This window comes from Chelonia mydas, chromosome 2 (genome assembly GCF_015237465.2).
Source record: "Chelonia mydas isolate rCheMyd1 chromosome 2, rCheMyd1.pri.v2, whole genome shotgun sequence".
NCBI classification, from domain to species: Eukaryota; Metazoa; Chordata; order Testudines; family Cheloniidae; genus Chelonia; species Chelonia mydas.
In genome coordinates, this window is record NC_057850.1 from 42,663,806 (window position 1) to 42,677,836 (window position 14,031).

Consider the following 14,031-nt stretch of genomic DNA (forward strand, 5'->3'; position numbering starts at 1 on the left):
CACACTAACTTATTAGAGATCATATATGCAGTACTTTTAGGCACCAAAGATGATAAAGCCAGCACACACATATTGTGACAATCACACTTGCAACTTAACTATGCTGTTGATAACTGGCACAGTAGTGAAAGAACAAAGGAACAGCTAAAATTGTACTTGAATGCATTCAGAATAGGAGGAGAGAAACACCATATACAAAATAAAGGCAAATTGCCGGAGAAGGAAGGGACTCAGAGTGGAACCACACAAAATGGAAGAGCTGTAAAGTTGCCTAGTTGTTTGAAGGGTTACGTAGTTGATTGAAATTACTCAGTTTCCATTATGGGAAGGATATGGTATAGGAGTGCTTTCTATGTATATATGTAAGTAGCTAATAGATAATGCGCCAGTAGATGGTGCTCAAGAACAAACAGCATTGCTCCTGGGTCTGTAGAACCAATAAAACTTCTTGTTATTATTTATTATTTGCATTATCATATTATCTAGGAGACCCAGCCAGGACCCTGTTGTGCTAGGCACTGTACAAAGCAAGAATAAAAAGTTGTACAGGACAAATGGCTTCCTCCGTTTCCTCTTTACATTAGCTCTAGATTTTTCAGAAGTGCGTGCATGCATTCTGAGATGCACCCCCTTGCACATGCACTAATGCCAATGCACAGCCAAACTGTTTTGCACAAGCATACAGGCATGTGCAAACATATTCAGAAGTGCACATGGATGGATGAAATTTGAAAAGTTGGCCTTGGATGATGCAGTTGCAACCATTTGTAAAAATCTTTTGTGAAAAACAAGTGCATATTTGAGACTGTGTTTTGTCCCAATTAGTTTGTGTACTATACTTACTATTTTACATGATTTACTCTAACTTTTTGGAATGTCTGTTTTGTTTCTTTTTCCTATAGTTCTGTATCTTGCTTCCCTTACATCAATAATCCTTACTCATACACGTAGTCCAAATAAAATCAATGGGACTATCTGTGTGAGTTATAGATCAAGACTGACCTTTGACTGTGGTCATCCAAATGATCCTGGGCTTCAGAATACCTGAAGTCCATGGAATCATTTAATCACAAGTCAGAAAATAAGACAGACTCATTGGAAGAGGAGAAATAGGTACTTTGGAAGTGAATAATATATCAGCCAGCAGCTTGTATACACCATATTTGCAACCATTTGTCATAGACAGAAATGGTGACCAAGCCTTGAAGAATACAGAGATCTGGTATGAAATCATGCATTTTGAATTATATCCAACATGAGTATGAGCCATGTGCCTTTTCTTTTATCCTATTGGTAAGGCTGGCCTGGACTAGGACAGCAATTTGTATTCAAAAACTCATCTCAAATGATCATGATAGAGATTTTTTTGGTCCCCCATCTAGTATGTACTGGATGCAATTTAGTTTTCCTGCTGTATTTGGTGTACATACCCTTCTATACACACAAAAACATAAGCTAGACTGGCACAAATGGGTGGCTTGTATGTTTGTGTTTTTTCGTTAGTCACGGATCACCCTGTTTCTTCTTTGCTTTCCATTCTGCGGTGCACTATGTCAGAGAGATCATGTTGCGATCACCCAAACTTCCAGTTCACATCTTTCCATCCAGCATTCTTGGTTACTGCCAGTTATCTGCAGAGATTGGTTCCTGGAACACAGTTTGAGAACTACTCTTTCTAGGAAAAATAGTTTATGCCAAAATATGCAGTGAATGGTGAAGATAACTTCACAGGAAGGGGTGAGGCAACTGGAGATGATGAAGAACAAAGGCTGAGAACTCAGCTACACGTTTGCAGCATTGTAGAGGCAGTACCTTTCCCAGACCTGAGGAAGAACTCTGTGTAGCTCAAAAGCTTGTCTCTTTCACCAACAGAAGTTGGTCTGATGCAAGATATTACCTTGCCCACCTTTTATCTCCTCAAACACATGGCAAGCTGCAGGTTATTGGAAGATCATAGCCACTGGAATTCAGTGTTGTTGGACTCTGTCCACAATAACCCTGCTAGCAACAACCTTCTAAGGCCTGGAAATCACATTAAATTATTTCCTGTAGTTTCTACTGTTCTGTTAATGTTCCCAGATAAATGTTCACTGTATTGTACACCTTTTCCTGAGGGGATAAAATACTATGGCTAGGGAATCACATTATAGGTGAACTGGTAAGAAATCATTTTCAGTGCGTATTTGGTTTGGGCTACTGTAGTAAATATCTGGTTTCAATCAGCTGTTGTCTTATGAAATATTTGAAAGACCCATGGATGGTTTAGATAGCATTCAAGCTATGATTGTGGCAGGCTTTCAGGCAAATATACAAAGAAAAGACAGTTTGAAAAGATAGGACTATTTTTTCTTACTGAGTTTTTGTATAAAAGGCCCCTTTTCAATTACAGATGTGCTGAAATGTTTTACCTGTAAATGTTGTATAAACTGATCAATGTCAAGGAGCTCTGCATTGCTGGGATTTCTATTTCTTTGCCAGGCAGCTGCTATAGCTCCTGACGGGTCTGTTCAGTGTACTGCAAGTGCTGGCAGCTGTGAGGCAGGATGCTAACCCCATTCTTTCGCTAGCCTGACGCAGAGATTCCACTGGTTACGCTGAACCCTACCCTTCTAAATTCAGGGTGGCTTTGAGCTCTTCTCTTCGGCCAGCAGTCACTTAAAAAGTGGATTGATAACTAGTAGAAAAATAAGCATTCCAGATGGTATGTCTGACAAATAGATCCTCTTGGTGGATTATCTAAATTCCTTTGGAACATACTTAGTTAGAGAAACCGAGGGAAATGTTACGGAATTGAGGGTTCTTTTTGACCATTCTACTTTGCCACCACTCTGCTCCTTTACTGTTCTTCAGTGATCCACCCCTGCTTTTCCCGAGAGCTCCCAGAGTTAGTAGTTGCCTCTCGCTGTCTTTATGGTTTCCAATACATTTATTTGCTGCCTTTCTGATTTCTTTAAGAAATCACGTCTTTGTCCCAGTGTTAGTTCTCAGCCGTTTGTCCACTCTTTTGATAACAGTGACCGAGACCTTTTAAACTGGGCTACTGTTTCAGTGGAATTGGTTGGCCACATAGTGGACCCCACACTGCCTCCTCTTAAAGGTGGTGTTGTGACTGTTCCCCAGAGCACATTGTTCCTGTGCAGTTGGAGGCATTGTGCCTCCAACGCCTGGCTTTGGCTATATACCCCAATTTAGCCCATTGCTATCTGCTATGCAAGCTGTACAACAGCCAGACATTTTCAGTACATCATTTGCCTTCTCAGTAAAGCAGATGAGATTGTTTTCTCTTATACAGACACAGAGTCCAACTCTCCATCCCTTGCTCAAACACACTGTTGCATGAGAAGAGTTTGATGGATCAAGCAGACAAAACATTTGCAGTAACAGTACACGTGCCAATCTGCCGGGACCTCTGTGTATGCTGAAGGAATCATTTGGTTAAAAGGTATGAAATAGACAAAACGGTAGGATATTATCAGTGACAAAATATCAAATCTAAAGGCATTGCAGTGGCTTTCCCCGTCTCTCCTGGAGGCACTGCACTGCCTTCTAATTTTGATCTGGCCAGGGGTTGTAGAACCACAACCTGGCCTTCGGGTTCTTTGTGAGCAGCCCAGGTTGGGGGCTACAACAGCAAAGTATTGTGAGGCTCCCATGTTTGCAGGGCGGGTGGTGACACCACCCTGACTGCTCTGGATGCACCCCAGAATGTGATAGTGGCTCAAGACCGAATATTGGAAAACCACAACCACGCCTGTGGCAACTCGCCAACCTCACGCCCATTTTATGATGCGTTTAACCCGGTGCTATGGACTGCACCAAACACAGAGCCAGCAGTGGCGTGCGATGACTTCATCATCAGGGATGGTGGTCTGCTGGCACCAGAAGCCAGCACAGGAATCGGTGGGAACCGGAAGCAGGCGTTGAATGAGGCAAATGAAGTGACTCTGCTGATGAAACTGGTCCTAGAGGAGGCTTTGCCGCAGGAGCAGCTGCAGCATATCCTGGGACTGTATTCAGAGAAGCTTTTAGACACCCCTCCCTCCCCACCCTCTGATGAGCAGCCCTGCAGCGGAACTGGCAGCAGAAACAGAAAAGGGAAAAGCTGCCCTGGAGCCTTGTACATTTCTGGCTCCATGTTTGAGTTTATTAATATAGGAATGGCAGGGAATTCTACCTACAAACCAAAGCACAAGGTATTAAAAGCCCTGAGCAGCAGTGTGTATCCGCTAATGGAGGACTGAATGCCAAAATGTCTCTGTGTCCCGTCCCCCCCAATCACATGGAATTCAAAATGGAGAGCGGGAAACGTAAAGCACGCAAGAGAATTTTTACTGGGAAGGCGCACATTGTGCTAATACATTCTGGTTTGTTAAAATAAGAACTTTATGTTACCTTCCCTGTATGTACCCTGTTTGGCACCAACGCAGCGCTGTAATGAACCACCTGAAAAGAACTGTGTGTGAGGGTGGTGGTGGGGGGAAGAGGTTCAAATGTAGTCCATTTCTGTTAAATATTCTTGTATTCTTGTCAGCAAGTTAAAGAAGTATGGGCTGGATGGATGCACTACAAGGTGGGTAGAAAGTTGGCTAGATTGTCAGGCTCAACGGGTAGTGATCAATGGCTCCATGTCTAGTTGGCAGCCGGTATCTAGCGGAGTGCCCCAAGGGTCGGTCCTGGGGCCGGTTTTGTTCAATATCTTCATTAATGATCTGGAGGATGGTGTGGATTGCACCCTCAGCAAGTTTGCAGATGACACTAAACTGGGAGGAGTGGTAGATAAGCTGGAGGGTAGGGATAGGATACAGAGGGACCTAGACAAATTGGAGGATTGGGCCAAAAGAAATCTGATGAGGTTCAACAAGGACAAGTGCAGAGTCCTGCACTTAGGACGGAAGAATCCAATGCACCGCTACAGACTAGGGACCGAATGGCTAGGCAGCAGTTCTGCAGAGAAGGACCTAGGGGTGACAGTGGACGAGAAGCTGGATATGAGTCAACAGTGTGCCCTTGTTGCCAACAAGGCCAATGGCATTTTGGGGTTTATAAGTAGGGGCATTGCCAGCAGATCGAGGGATGTGATCGTTCCCCTCTATTTGACATTGGTGAGGCCTCATCCGAGCCATTGGCCATTATCTTTGAAAACTCGTGGTGAACGGGTGAAGTCCCAGATGACTGGAAAAAGGCTAATGTAGTGCCAATCTTTAAAAAAGGGAAGAAGGAGGATCCTGGGAACTACAGGCCAGTCAGCCTCATCTCAGTCCCCGGAAAAATCATGGAGCAGGTCCTCAAAGAATCAATCCTGAAGCACTTACATGAGAGGAAAGTGATCAGGAACAGTCAGCATGGATTCACCAAGGGAAGGTCATGCCTGACTAATCTAATCGCCTTCTATGATGAGATTACTGGTTCTGTGGATGAAGGGAAAGCAGTGGATGTATTGTTTCTTGACTTTAGCAAAGCTTTTGACACGGTCTCCCACAGTATTCTTGTCAGCAAGTTAAAGAAGTATGGGCTAGATGAATGCACTATAAGGTGGGTAGAAAGCTGGCTAGATTGTCGGGCTCAACGGGTAGTGATCAACGGCTCCATGTCTAGTTGGCAGCTGGTGTCAAGTGGAGTGCCCCAGGGGTCGGTCCTAGGGCCGGTTTTGTTCAATATCTTCATAAATGATCTGGAGGATGGTGTGGATTGCACCCTCAGCAAATTTACGGATGATACTAAACTAGGAGGAGTGGTAGATATGCTGGAGGGCAGGGATAGGATACAGAGGGACCTAGACAAATTGGACGATTGGGCCGAAAGAAATCTGATGAGGTTCAATAAGGATAAGTGCAGGGTCCTGCACTTGGGACGGAAGAACCCAATGCACCGCTACAGATTAGGGACCGAATGGCTAGGCAGCAGTTCTGCGGAAGAGGACCTAGGGGTGACAGTGGACGAGAAGCTGGATATGAGTCAGCAGTGTGCCCTTGTTGCCAAGAAGGCCAATGGCATTTTGGGATGTATAAGTAGGGGCATAGCGAGCAGATCGAGGGACGTGATCGTTCCCCTCTATTCGACACTGGTGAGGCCTCATCTGGAGTACTGTGTCCAGTTTTGGGCCCCACACTACAAGAAGGATGTGGATAAATTGGAGAGAGTCCAGCGAAGGACAACAAAAATGATTAGGGGTCTGGAACACATGACTTATGAGGAGAGGCTGAGGGAACTGGGATTGTTTAGTCTGCAGAAGAGAAGAATGAGGGGGGATTTGATAGCTACTTTCAACTACCTGAGAGGTGGTTCCAGAGAGGATGGTTCTAGACTATTCTCAGTGGTAGAAGATGACAGGACAAGGAGTAATGGTCTCAAGTTGCAGTGGGGGAGGGTTTGGTTGGATATTAGGAAAAACTTTTTCACCAAGAGGGTGGTGAAACACTGGAATGTGTTACCTAGGGAGGTGGTAGAATCTCCTTCCTTAGAAGTTTTTAAGGTCAGGCTTGACAAAGCCCTGGCTGGGATGATTTAATTGGGGATTGGTCCTGCTTTGAGCAGGGGGTTGGACTAGATGACCTCCTGAGGTCCCTTCCAACCCTGATATTCTATGATTCTATGATTCTATGAACTGGGATTGTTTAGTCCACGGAAGAGAAGAATGAGGGGGGATTTGATGGCTGCTTTTAACTACCTGAAAGGTGGATCCAAAGAGGATGGATCTAGACTATTCTCAGTGATAGCAGATGACAGGACAAGGAGTAATGGTCTCAAATTGCCGTGGGGGAGGTTTAGGTTGGATATTAGGAAAAACCTTTTCACTAGGAGGGTGGTGAAACACTGGAATGCGTTACCTAGGGAGGTGGTGGAATCCCCTTCCTTAGAAGTTTTTAAGGTCAGGCTTGACAAAGCCCTGGCTGGGATGATTTAGTTGGGATTGGTCCTGCTCTGGGCCGGGGGTTGGACTAGATGGCCTCCAGAGGTCCCTTCCAACTCTGTTATTCTACGATTCTATGATTCTATGAAATATAGTCCATGAATTCCATGGGTAACAAAATCATTAGTCCCAAGTACTAGTGGGGGTTTGAATGCAATCCAGAAATTTGCCAGGAGAAGAAGGGAGTCGAGTTCTGTGTGTTTGCTGCTGCCCTAACAATCTGTATCGGAAGCTGTGGGGAGTCACTGACCCACATGGAAGCTGTTGATTACCTCATGAATTCTGACCCAATCCCAGGTGCTATTAGCTGCAAACTCTTCCCAAAGCAGGAATGCCAGATAGGCAGTCTCATTCCAGGGAAGGGTGTATGTTTCAGGGCCACCTCAGTAGTGCATCAGCCCACTCCGTTCATAGATGTGCTGTTCAGCAAGGAGCCTAGAAATCCATTAGCCACAAAAAAACGCAGAATTTGAGTTTTTACAGAGAATCTTTAGTTTTTACATTTTGTGAAAAAATAAAAACATACAGTAGAACCCCATTTATCTGAACCTCCATTATCCGGCTCTCCATATTAACCAAACTGGGGCTGACAGCCCGAGTCCTGGGTGGCGGGGCTTGGGTTCTCAGCCCCAGGCGGATCGGCTCAGGTTTCAGCTGATCTGACCCCAGTCCCAATTAGATCGCATAAATGTATTCCACTATTCCACTGTATAGAATACAGACATAGAAGCATTTGGTATATGTAAGAAATACAAATTGCAATTCTATTTATTTTATTTTATTATTATGATTGAGGGCACTGGTAAGCTTTGAACGTGCTTAAAAATGGTAAATATAGCAATAAAACTTTGTGTTCAACTGATACCTATATATATTGTATCCAAAATGAGTTTTTCTGTGCTCCTGCACTGAGCTATTTGAGCCAATAACTCTCTGTGTCTTGTCCTATTCCAGGCTCCTCTACCTCTGCAGGCTTCACTACCTCCACAGCTTGCCCACACTTGCAGAAGCCTGGCTCACTATATCTTCACGGACAGTTCCATGAGGAAGTATTTCCGTGATGAATTTATGATTGAAGTTTTCGACAGGGCCAAAAAGCCAGTTGAGTACCAAAGGCAAAGGGACTTGCAGCAAGGGGAAAGACACGCTGAGACAAGAAGAAAGTCTCAGGCTGGCTTTGCAGCTTGAGGACACGGTAGCTGCATGGGAGCAGGCACTTGCTTTGCAGTTGCTGGAACAGGAATGGTAGTTAAGGGAGGAAGATAGACACCAAGTGCTGCGTCCGCTTTGCAGTAACCTGGCCTGCATTCCAGGAACAACTTGGACAACTCCATGGCTGGGTGGCCCATGCAGTCGGGCCCTATGAGAGGCTGGACATGGCAAATGTGCCCATGAAGTCCTCAGTGCTGAACTCCTGCCCCGTGGATGCTGTGACATACCAGGGTACAATCCAGACTAATGAGCAGCACTGTCACGCCTGCCCTGCAACTTTGGGTGGCTTACAATGCTACAATGAAGTAGCTCCCACGTGGGCCACTCACAAAAAGCCTTCCAGCATGCAAGCCACACCCTGAGTGTCTCTATGTACCTGCAGCCTGCAGCCTGCCAGTGACACTTGGGTTACACTCTGGCTCTCACCAGCCTTGGTTATACTGCAGGGTAACCCAAAAAACACACCCAATCTTAGATTTCCCCACAGAAATGTATGTCCTGTACTGCCCAGCCCTCTCCTGGACAGTACAAAATATTTTAAGTCCTGTTATTCCTTCAAGGCAATAAATGCCAGCTTCTTATCTTAGAAAGTTATTCAAATACTTCAATTTAACTTCACTGGACTAGATAAAACAAGTTTATTAACTACAAAGAGAGATTTTAAATTAGCACTAGTACTAATACCTAACTTATATCAGATTCAAGCAAAGTTTCTCACCACATGCTTTCAGCAGCCTTACTGACCAAACCCTGTAGGTCAGGACCCCTCTCCCAGAGCCCAACGTCTGCTTCCTTTGTCACTTCAGATGCAGTGAAGGCGACGGACAGGGGAGAGAGAGAGGGGTACATTGGAGTGTTTGTCCCTCCTTTTTATAGTTTCAGTCCCTCTCTTGAAAAACACTTCCAGCTGGGCAGTAGGAAACAACGCGTCTATATGGAAGGATGCTCTCTGCTGGCTTTTTCTCATCTGTTCAGGCTTTCTTTGTTTCCCTTCCTGCTTGATGACTCTGTTCACTGCTTAAATGCAAATTAAGCAGAGCATACATTCCTTTGTTTAGGACAGATCTATTTGCCAACCTCAGTTTGAGCAGGGCTGTGGGTTTGGATCATGTGTTAATAACATCATACAAGTAAATATTATAACTTCACATACAATGTGGCTGTACATATTTTATCAGGAAGATGCTGACCAGCAAATTATGAGTTTTCAAATGATACCTTACAAGACATGCCATGTACAAAAATTATTACAATGTTTCCATCCCCCTGCCTTGGTGCCAAGTGCATGGCAAACATGGAGGAAAGTGAAAGGAGAATGGGGTACCAGGGGACATGCAATAATAAGGGGTGTGCGTCCTGTACATGGTTCAGCTGTTTGTATTTTTAATGTGCTTTGTTCTTGCTTACTTTTAAAGCTTTGGGTGTTACTGGTGTTTGAGTGTGCTAATGGCAGCTGACCTGCCAGGCAATGGTTTAATAGTGTACTTTTCCAGTATGTGTGTAAAAATAAAGGATTTTATTTTATAAAGAAATTGTATTGCCATCACTGCAATACATCATATAATGAGTATTTCAAGTAATAAAGTCAAACACATGATCAGGGAAAACTGGGAGACTGTATGCAAAAACCGACGGGTTAGTACAGCTATATACATCAATCCACACATCAGTTATTTACATCACTCCAGACGGTGCCCTCCCATTTCATAGACGTACAGTGCATGACAATCAGCCCCCTCCCCCCACTCTCCCAGCGCATGCATAAAGCTACTATTCTCCCTCTTTCATTGGCCCAGCAAATCCGTAATGTGGGAGCACAAAGCAGCCCTGATTTCTCTTGCCTGGGTGCATCCAGGTCCAGCTGTGCTAGGTGCACTTTCTTGCTCAGTGTCCTGGTTCAGCGGCCCCTCGCTGTCATAGGTCCAGGGGCATTGGCTCACCTTTGGCTTCACAAAGATTGGGAGGAGCACAGCAAGCCGCAGTAACACGGACAGGATTGATCACGCTGGAATCCAAACTGTTCTGTAAACATCACCAGAGGGATTTCAATCGGCCAAAGGCACATTCAACCTCCATTTTACTCCTGCTGAGAGTGTAATTAAACCTTCTTTTGCCAGGGCCTCTAAAATCAGGGGACAGTTTCATAAGCCAAGGCAAAAGGAGGTACAAAGGGTCCCCCAGAATAACTGTGGGGACAGTATCTCTGCTTATGACAACGCCATGTGCTGTGAATAGTGTCCCAGCCTTTCCATGAATGATCATCGGAAAACTCTGGCATGATGAACTTTTCCAGATCAGCCTCTGTGGTCCATGAGGGCCTGCCTAACAATGGAGTAGTACCCTTGGCAGTTTATGTACTCATGTGCTTCTTGAAGAGGGCAACTATGGGCACAAGACCCAGACAAGTTCTCCATGTTGCTGGCTCTGGTTGCTGGGAGAGCACGGACCAAGATAATGGCTTGGCCAGATGTGTTGGTGGGTTGTTCACACTTTCTGTAATGGGGTGGGGGGGCGGGGGGCATGGACAGTCAAGGTTTCCCTCACTGCATTTTGGGAGGGTGCTAGGAAGTCTGGGATATGGTTGTTTGGATTTGCGTCTGTGTACTGCAGTGTAGATGCTGGAGCCCCAGGTTCAGGCCTGGGTTAAAATATTCTTAACATAGATTTCAGAGTAGCAGCCATGTTAGTCTGTATTTGCAAAAAGAAAGGGAGTACCTGTGGCACCTTAGAGACTAACCAATTTATTTGAGCATAAGCTTTCGTGAGCTACAGCTCACTTCATCGGATCCATTCAGATGAAGTGAGCTGTAGCTCACGAAAGCTTATGCTCAAATAAATTGGTTAGTCTCTAAGGTGCCACAAGTCCTCCTTTTCTTAACATAAAGTTAGCTAGCAGTGCAGAGGCTCAAACCCAGGATTTGCTGACTTGAGTTCCACTAACCCTGTGCTTACATTGCAGTGTAGACATACCCTGTGATGCAGGCATTGTTATACTTGTTTTACAAGCTTAGGCCTACAGATGTTAATGATTTACCCTCGGTGGCTCAGAGACAGCACAGAGCACTGAAAACCAAGCACTCAGATACCACTGTGAATACCTTGATAAAGAGAGAGAGAGAGAGAGTAAGGGGTAAAACCTGCACCTTCTAAGTCCCCAGTGTGCTTCTTCAGTGCTAGCCATAATTTAGCCCTTAATGTTTACTCCACGGAGGTACTTTGCACCAGCGGCGTATTAATGCCTAGGCCAACAAGGCCTAGGCCTAGGGCGGCAAATCTGCAGGTGCGGCACGGTGCTGGTTTGCGCCCTCCGCCCCTGGCCCCGCCCCAACTCCACCCCTTCTCTGCCCCCATTCCCCGCCCGCTCCCTGCCCCTATTGGTCCCCTTCCCCAAATCCCCACCCCAGCCCCACCTCCTCTCCTGAGCATGCCTTGTTCCCCCCTTCCCCCCCTCCTTCGCAAAGCTGTTTCATGCACAAGTGCTGGCAGGGAGCGGGGAGAAGCAGGACGCGGCGGTGCGCTCAGGGGAGGAGCAGAGGCGGAGCCAGAGCAGAGGTGAGCTGGGGGGGCAGCAATTATTTCTGGGCCTAGGGGTGGCAAAATCATTAATCCGCTACTGCCTTGCACACAGTATTTGTGGCATTCCTTATACATAGAATAGGGAGTTCCCCAAATACCACAATAATTTTAACCACTGTGATTGGTAAACATCCTGATTTTAATGACACTCTTGTACTCGGGTTTGGTGTTGTCACTGGGCTCAATTTTTACTCATTAATAAGAGTGAGTCTCATTCTATTTTCTTGCGGTAGTTTATCAATAGCTCTTCTGTGTACTACACTAGCCCTTGTAGGAATCCTGTTGCCTAGCTAAACATAAACACAAACTATTTATATATTGGGACATACCTAGCTAAGCTGAACAGTACCTTAACCTAGTTCAGCAGTTGGGTAACACTAGGTATTAACAGAGGTTATTTCTGTCACTAAGTCGTTCAGACTTACTATGTTTAATTAAAACCTTTGACCAGTCTTTATTATGCTTGTGATCACTTGAAGCCACATTGATATAAATATAAAACAATGTGACAAGCACCAAATCTCACAATCTGAAATGGCTCCCTTCGGATCTCAAGCTTGCCCCACATACTATGTCTGATGCCCAGGTCATTTGTTTGTCTGAACCTTTAAACAGACACATTTTATGGCAATACCAAATATTTTCCAATTCAGTTTTGAACTCACTGTTTCGTTCACCCCACTGCAAAAACTTTTTTTCAAACTGGTAATGTGCTAGCAACCCAAGATGTTCTGCTCAACTGACACAAGAATGTACCTATGTATTCTTGAGCTAAATTAGTTTGTCGCCTCTGAAATATGGTAAGTAAAATTTGTGCTTTTAAATTGGAAGGGATTTGGTAGATAAAAAAGCTTTTGATTCTTGCTGCCACATTTGCAATGATGTATACTCACTTTGAGTGCATCAAGGAAAGGCTGCTACTAAACCAGTAATACCAGTAACAGTGTTACTCTGGATGGGACATAAAAAAAGGTTACTACCTGGTGATTTGGAATCTCCTTGTTTCTAATGGAATTAGCAGTTAATACTATTACATAGTACATGGGATTTTGATTATACAATGCATCATATCTTGCTTTCTTGCATTTAGAATCAATGGCTATTTATTGTCAGTTTCCTAAGATTGCTTAGTTTATGAAAACAAAATTTTCCTTCTCCGACATGTAATCTAAGGATTCAGAGAACTGCTGTAGCTGCAGTTCTCTCATCAGTGGCTTTTAAGAAAGCATAAACATGTAAATCCACTGTGTCTTTCATTAAAAAGAAGAAGAGTACTTGTGGCACCTTAGAGACTAACCAATTTATTTGAGCATAAGCATCCGATGAAGTGAGCTGTAGCTCATGAAAGCTTATGCTCAAATAAATTGGTTAGTCTCTAAGGTGCCACAAGTACTCCTCTTCTTTTTTCGAATACAGACTAACACGGCTGTTACTCTGAAACCTGTGCCTTTCATTGCTTCCAGGCAAAGCTAGGGATGAGATTAACCCTTTAGCATGGGCGGTCAGGATTTCCTGATATTACTAATACAGCTGAGGTACTAATACCACATTGCTAACACAGCCAAAGTGCTACAATGTAGCAAAAAAACCACATCACAGCCTACGTTAATACGCTACCGTGGAGGCCTTGGGTGTGAGAGGAGTGAGGCCCCAAGAAGAGTGCATTGAGCAGCTGAAATGGGGAGTAGTAACCTTAGTAACACGTACCCATCTCTAACTTATTCCTGTTCAGAACATGGCTCTTTAGTTTTACTTTTTTGAAAAACACTTTTCAAAAGACTGTTTCTGGGCCATGTGTTTCCTTCCACAATGAAAAGTAGTTCTCGGTAGAAATCTACAAGAAAATAGCGGGGAAATTTCTTGACAGCTTTTCTATACTGTTCTGAACATACATTTTAAACATTATTTCAGCAATGCAAACATTATGGTAAAAAACAGAGAAAAGGTCTTTATAACCTGAACAGAAAAGGGGCCAGATCACAGGCTGGATTTGTGCTGCTCCAGCAGTACAAAGCAAGCAGAAAGCCAGCTAAATGTGGCTGCTTGGGGATTCTCCCATGAAGGGAAATCCCCAGGTTGCACAGAAATCTCCCCCTTAGTCAGTCACTGTATTTCTGTGGGTGAAGAACTTGCTCCTATCCCACCCCCACCATCCCAATTCCTATCTTTGCCAGGTCCTTCTCCTCCTTACCTCCTCCCATCTTCCCCTAGACACAGAGAAAGTAAATTCCAAGTATGAGCCACCCAGCCAGGATTTCTGCAGATACTGCCCTGCCTGGGAGACACCAGGAAGCAGAAGTGAGGGGCAGAGATCTTTGCTCTCCACTACCAGC